Source organism: Bidens hawaiensis, unplaced genomic scaffold, assembly GCF_021521415.1.
Source record: "Bidens hawaiensis isolate Kalapana, Puna unplaced genomic scaffold, B.hawaiensis_p1.1 tig00052213_1, whole genome shotgun sequence".
NCBI lineage: Eukaryota > Viridiplantae > Streptophyta > Magnoliopsida > Asterales > Asteraceae > Bidens > Bidens hawaiensis.
Window position 1 is genome coordinate 59,432 of NW_027499372.1, and position 7,934 is coordinate 67,365.

The following is a 7,934-nucleotide window of genomic DNA, read 5'->3' on the forward strand; positions in this document are numbered from 1 at the left end:
GCATCATTATTGATCCGATTCTTTTGTATGTTTATAAAATATTATACGAAAGTCTCCAAGACCGAATTTATAATCCGATTCATTGGTTTGATCCATACTTATATTTTTTCTCCGGCTCGGCGAACATAACTCTTTGGCAATACTGGCAAAATTTCGAATGGGCCCCAAGGTGTGGTCAGGGCATAATTATTGATCCGATTCAATCGTATGTTTATAAAATATTTTATGGAATTATTCAAGACTGAATTTCTGTTCTGATTCAGTGGTTCGACCCATACTCAGTTTTTTCTCCGGCTCGGTGAACATACCCTTTTGGCAATACTGGCAAAATTTTGAACGGGCCCCGAAGTGGCGTCCGGGCATAATTATTGATCCGATTCTTTCGTATGTTTAAAAAATATTGTATGGAAGTCTTCAAGACCGAATTTCTGATCAGATTCAGTGGTTCAACTCATACTCAATTTTTTCTCCCGCTTAGTAAACATACCTCTTTGGCAATACTGGCAAAATTTCGAACGGGCCCCGAGGTGTGGTCAGGGACAAATTATTGATCCGATTTGTTCTTATGTTTATAAAATATTGTTTGGAAGTATTTAAGACCGAATTTCTGATCTGTTTCAGTGGTTCGACCCATACTAAGGTTTTTCTCCTGGTCGGTGAACATACTATTTTGACAATACTGACAAAATTTCGAACGGGCCCTGAGGTGGCGTCAAGGCATAATTATTGATATGATCCTTTCGTATGTTTATAAAATATTTTATGGAAGTCTTCAAGATCGAATTTCTAATCAGATTTAGTGGTTCAACCCATACTCAGTCTTTTCTCCCGCTCGGTGAACATACCCCTTTGGCAATACGGGCAAAATTTCGAACGGGGCGCGGTGTGACGTCAGGGCATAATTATTGATCCGATTCTTTATTAGGGTTATTAAATATTGTATGGAAGTCACCAATACCAAATTTCTGATACGATTCAGTGGTTCGAACCATACTCAGTTTTTTTCCGGATCGGTGAACATCCCCTATGGAAATACTGGCAAAATTTCGAACCGGCTCCGGGATGGCGTCAGGGCATAATTATTGATTCGATCTTTCGTATGTTTATAAAATATTGTACGAAAGTCACCATGCCCAAATTTCTCTAATCTGATTCAGTGGTTCAACCCATACTCAGTTTTTTCTCCGGCTTAGTGAACGTACCCCGGTGGCAATACTGGCAAATTTTCGAACGGGCCCAGGGTGGCGTCAGGGCATAATTATTGATCTGATTCTTTCATATGTTTACAAAATATTGTTTAGATGTCTCTAACAAAAAATTTATGATCAGATTCAGTGGTTCGACCCATGCTCAGTTTTTTCTCCCACTCGGTGAACATACCCCTTTGGCAATACTGGCAAAATTTCGAACGGGCCTCGGGGTGACATTAGGGCATAATTATTGATCCGATTCTTTCGTATGTTTAAAAAATATTGTACGAAAGTCTCAAAGACCGAATTTCTGATCCGATTTATCGGTTCGACCCACACTCGGTTTTTTCTCTGGCTTGGTGAACATACCCTTTTGGCAATAGGTGTGGTCAGGTCATAATTATTGATCTGATTCTATCGTATGTTTATAAAATATTGTATGTAAGTCTTCAAGACCGAATTTCTGATCCGATTCAGTGTTTCGACCCATACTCAGTTTTTTCTCTGGCTCGGTGAACATACCCTTTTGGCAATACTGGCAAAATTTTGAACGGGCTCCGGGGTGGCGTCAGGGCATAATGATTGATCTGATTGTTTCGTATGTTCATAAAATATTGTATGGAAGTGTCCAAGACTGAATTTCTGATAAGATTTTGTGGTTCGACCCATGCTCAGTTTTTTCTCCCGCTCGGTGAATATACCCCTTTGGCAATACTGTAAAATTTTCGAACGGTCCTCGGGTGGCGTCAGTAGATAATTATTGATTCGATTCTTTCTTAGTGTAATAAAATATTGTACGGAAATCACCAAGACCAAATTTCTGATTCGATTCAGTGGTTTGACCCATACTCAGTTTTTTATCCCGCTCGGTGAACATACCCTTTGGCAATAGTGTCAAAATTTTGAACGGGCACTGGGAGGCGTCAGGGTATAATTATTGATCCGATTCTTTTGTATGTTTATAAAATATTTTATGGAAGTCTCCAAGAACGAATTTCTTATCAGATTCGGTGGTTCGAACCATACTCAGTTTTTTCTCCCGCTCGGTGAACGTACCCCTTTGGCAATACTGGCAAAATTTCGAACGGGCCGCGCGGTGACGTTAGGGCATAATTATTGATCCGCTTCTTTTTTAGGGTAATAAAATATTTTACGGAAGTCACCAATACCAAATTTCTGATAATATTCAGTGGTTCGAACCATACTCAGTTTTTTCTCCGGCTCGGTGAACATCCCCTTTGGCAATACTGGCAAAATTTCGAACCGGCCCCAGGATAGCGTCACGGCATAATTATTGATCCGATTTTTTCGTATGTTTATAAAATATTGTACGAAAGTCACCATGCCCAAATTTCTCTGATCCGATTCAGTGGTTCTACCCATACTAAGTTTTTTCTCCGGCTCGGTGAACATCCCCTTTGGCAATACTAGCAAAATTTTGAACCGGCCCCGGGATGGCGTCAGGGCATAATTATTGATCTTATCTTTCGTATGTTTATAAAATATTGTACGAAAGTCACTATGACCAAATTTCTCTGATCTGATTCAGTGGTTCGACCCATACTCAGTTTTTTTTCCGGCTCGGTGAATTACCCCTTTGGCAATACATGCAAAATTTCGAACGGGCCCCGGGGTGGCGTCGGCGAATAAATATTGATCCGATTCTTTCGTGTGTTTATAAAATAATGTATAGAGGTCTCCAAGACATAATTTATTATTCGATTCAGTGGTTCGAACCATACTCAGTTTTTTCACTGTCTCGTGAACATACCCCTTTATGCAATACTGGCAAAATTTAGAACGAGCCCCGGGGTGGCGTCAGGGTATAATTATTGATCCGATTCTTTCGTATGTTTATAAAATATTGTATGGAAGTCTCCAAGACCGAATTTCTGATCGGATTTAGTGCTTCAACCCATTCTTAGTTTTTTCTCCGGCTCGGTGAACATACCCCTTTGGCAATACTGGCAAAATTTTGAACGGTCTGCGGGATGGCGTTAGGGCATAATTGTTGATCCGATTCTTTCTTAGGGTAATAAAATATTATATGGAAGTCACCAAAAAGTTGTTTAAACCATGTAGTTTTTTCTCCGGCTCGGTGAACTTAACCATTTAGCAATACTAGCAAAATTTCGAACTGGCCCCGGGGTGGCGTCAGGGCATAATTATTGATCTGATCTTTCGTATGTTTTTAAAATATTGTACGACAATCACTAAGACCAAATTTCGGATCTGATTCAGTGGTTCGACCCATACTCAGTTTTTTTTCTAGCTCGGTGAACATAACCCTTTGGCAATACTAGCAAAATTTCGAACGGGCCCCGAGGTGTCGTCAGGGCATAATTATTATCCGATTCTTTCGTATGTTTATAAAATATTGTACGAAATTCTCCAAGACCGAATTTCTGATCTGATTCAATGGTTCGACCCATACCCATTTTTTTCTTCGGCTCGGTGAACATACCCCTTGGCAATACTAGCAAAATTTCAAACGAGCCTCGTGGTGTGGTTAGGGCATAATTATTGATCCGATTCTATTGCATGTTTATAAAATTTTGTATTGAAGATTTCAAGACCAAATTTCTTATCTGATTCATTGGTTCGACCCATAGTCAGTTATTTCTCCGGCTCAGTGAATGTACCCATTTGGCAATACTGGCAAAATTTTGCACGGGCCCATGGTGGCGTCAGGGCATAATTATTGATCTGATTCTTTCGTATGTTTACAAAATATTGTATGGATATTTCTAAGACCGAATTTCTGACCAGATTCAGTGGTTCGACCCATGCTCAGTTTCTTGTGCCACTCGGTGAACATAGCCCTTTGGCAATACTGGCAAAATTTCGAACGGGCCGCAGGGTGGCATCAGTACATAATTATTGATCCAATTCTTTCTTAGAGTAATAAAATATTATACGGAAGTCACCAAGACCAAATTTCTGATTTGATTCAGTGGTTCGACCCATACTCAGTTTTTTATACCGCTCGGAGATCGTACCCCTTTGGCAATACAGTCAAAATTTTGAACGGGCCCCGGGGAGGCGTCAGGGCATAATTATTGATCCGATTATTTCGTATGTTTATAAAATATTGTATGGAAGTCTCCAAGACCGAATTTCTGATCAGATTCGGTGGTTCGACCCATACTCAGTTTTTTCTCCCGCTCGGTGAACAGACCCTGTTGGCAATACTGGAAAAATTTTGAACGGGCCGCGCGGTGGCGTCAGGGCATAATTATTGATCTGCTTCTTTCTTAGGGTAATAAAATATTTTACGGAAGTCACCAAGACCAAATTTCTAATCCGATTCAGTGGTTCGACCCATACTCTTTTTTCTCTGGCCCGGTAAACATACTCCTTTGGCAATTCTGGCAAATCTTCAAACGGGCCCCGGGGTGGCGTCAGGACATAATTATTGATTAGATTCTTTCGTATGTTTATAAAATATTGTACGAAAGTCTCCAAGATCGAATTTCTGATCCGATTTAGAGGTTCGACCCATAATCAGTTTTTTCTCCGCCTCGGTGAACATACCCCTTTGGCAATACTGGCAAAATTTCGAACGGGCCCCGGGGTGGCGTCAGGACATAATTATTGATCCGATTCTGTCGTATTTTATAAAATATTGTACGAAAGTCTCCAAGACCGATTTTCTGATCCGATTTAGTGGTTCGACCCATACTCATTTTAAATCCGGCTCGGTGAACATACCTCTTTGGCAATACTGGCAAAATTTCGAACGGGCTCGGAGGTGTGGTCAGGGCATAATTATTGATCTAATTCTATCGTATGTTTATAAAATATTGCATGGAAGTCTTCAAGACCGAATTTCGAATTTCTGATCTGATTCAGTGGTTCGACCCATACTCAGTTTTTTCTCCCGCTCGGTGAACATACCCCTTTGGCAATACTGGCAAAATTTTGAACGGGCCGCTGGGTGGCGTCAGTACATAATTATTGATCCGATTCTTTTTAGTGTAATAAAATATTGTTCAGAAGTCACCAAGACCAAATTTCTGATTCGATTCAGTGGTTCGACCCATACTCAGTTTTTTATCCCGCTCAGTGAACATACCCCTTTGGCAATACTGTCAAAATTTTGAACGGGCCCCATGGAGGTGTCATGGCATAATTATTGATCCGATTCTTTCGTATGTTTATAAAATATTGTATAGAAGTCTCCAAGACCGAATTTCTGATCAAATTCAGTGGTTCGACCCATACTCAGTTTTTTCTCTGGCTCGGTGAACATACCCGTTTGGCAATACAGTCAAAATTTCGAACGGGCCAAGGGGAGGCGTCAAGGCATAATTATTGATCTCATTCTTTCGTATGTTTATAAAATATTGTATGGAAGTCTCCAAGACCGAATTTTTGATCAAATTCAGTGGTTCGACCAATACTCAGTTTTTTCTCCGGTTCGGTGAACAAATCACTGAATCTGATCAGAAATTCGGTCTTGAAGACTTCCATACAATATTTTATAAACATACGAAAGAATCGGATCAATAATTTTGCCCTGACGCCACTTCGTGGCCCGTTCGAAATTTTGCTAGTATTGCCAAAGGGGTATGTTCACGTGCTGGAGAAAAAACTAAGTATTGGTCGAACCACAGTATCGGATCAGAAATTCGGTCTTGGAGACTTCCATACAATACTTTATGACCCCAAGAAAGAATCGGATCAATAATTATGCCCTGACGTCACCGCGCGGCCCGTTCGAAATTTTGCCAGTATTGTCAGAGGGGTATGTTCACAGAGCCGGAGGAAAAACTGAGTATGGGTTGAACCACTGAATCGGATCAGAATCTCGGTCTTGGAGACTTCCATACAATATTTTATGACTCTATGAAAGAATCGGATCAATAATTATGCCCTGAAGCCGCCCCGCAGCCCGTTCGAAATTTTGCCTGTATTGCCAAAGGGGTATGTTCTCGAGCTAGAGGAAAAAAACTGAATATGGGTCAAACCACTGAATCGGATCGGAAATTCGGTCTTGGAGACTTCCATACAATACTTTATGACCCTACGAAAGAATCGGATCAATAAATATACCCTGACGCTGTAACATCCCGTTTTATGATTTCAGTTAATAAACGAAATATGAGTTATTATGAGTCGGGCTAGTGTTGGGTAAATGGATATCGGTTATGGATTTGGGTTACGAAAGAAAGAAGGAAAGACCATGGGCTTAAGCCCATGATCAATAAATATATAACCCTTAATCACCCATTTAATTTCATTTTCACACATATTCCATACACCATCAAAACACACACTTAATCTCTCTCTCTAGTTCTTCCTTCCTCTATCCGACATCACCAAGGAAACCGACCCCGACCCAAGGTAATGGTAGTATAATATTGTATGAGCTCAAACCCGTTAAATTTAGTAGCGAAACGATGAGCTGACACATTTAAACCGTTAAAGTCACAAGATCCGGGTAGAATCGGGTATTAACCGAGCAAAATATGAGCCTAGGGATCACCCTAGCTCAGATCTGGATCAAACGGGACGAAAAACGGTGAAAACAGCGCTGAAACACGTTTTTCCGGCCACCACCCGGTTTTCCAGCACGGCGGCGCCGGAAAGGCGGCTGGGTATTTAAGGATGTCAGAGAATGTTCTGACATATCCTGACAAACCCTAACCCTAATTCGTTAACGGAGAGTTAACGAACTAGGGGTGATTCGTCAAGTGAATTCGCTAATGAAAGCTTAACGAACTAGCCCTAGTTCGTATCCTGATTCGTTATAGAAAAGACAGCGAATTAACCTCATTTCGTTATACTCATTCGTCAAAGGAAGATAACAAACTAGACGGTTCAATTCGTTACTGAGGGGTCATTCGCTATAGGGTTCAATTCGTCAAAGAACCAGTTCGCTATGGGGTCCAATTCACTACATGGACCGGTTTGATTCGTTATAAAAGTAACGAATGGGTCATTCGTTATGAACCCGATAACGAACTAGAAGTTTGATAGAATGACAGAACAGTCCCTGGACTTAGAAAAAGAATGATTTAATTACAAAGAAGCCCTTGGACTTTTGAATTAGTAAATTTATTTAATGATTCATAATGCTAATGAAAAATGTGATATGACAGTTAATAGAAATAAAATTTTTCCAAGCTGATCTGGCAGCTCGACCCCAGCCAGGGGCTCTGCCCCTTGGACCCTGCTAGGGTATGCCGCCCCTAGACCCCGCTTCCAGGGGCGCTGCCCCCGGACCCCTGTTCGTTGAGGGTTATAATTAAACTATAAACGCGAGATGAGTAGTGATAGTTAATTGATGCATGTAATTATTATACAATTTGTCTTGCCCAATTGAAGAAAGGAATTACAATTAACGGTGAACGTAACCGACTTCAGGTGAGTTCCTAGCCCCTTTCCTTGTTACGTTTTCGGGGCTGTGTGCATACTCGATGTGATTAGTTAATACACTTACCTTATGTGGTATGTGTATGCCTTATATGATTATGTATAAATGATTGCTTGTCGGTACATGAACGATCTTCGGATATTGCACGTACTGTCATGGTATAATGTTATGAATAATGTACGAATGACATGTATGCATGTTATGAATGAATGTAAGAGATAGTCAGGTACAGAGGAAGGGGACTGAGCCCTAATAATACTCAAGGTAGACAGGGACCAGACCCTAATAATATCCGAGGCTGAAAAGGGACCGAGCCCTTTATAAATCTCGAGGCAGAAAGGGACTTAGCCCTAATAATACTCAAG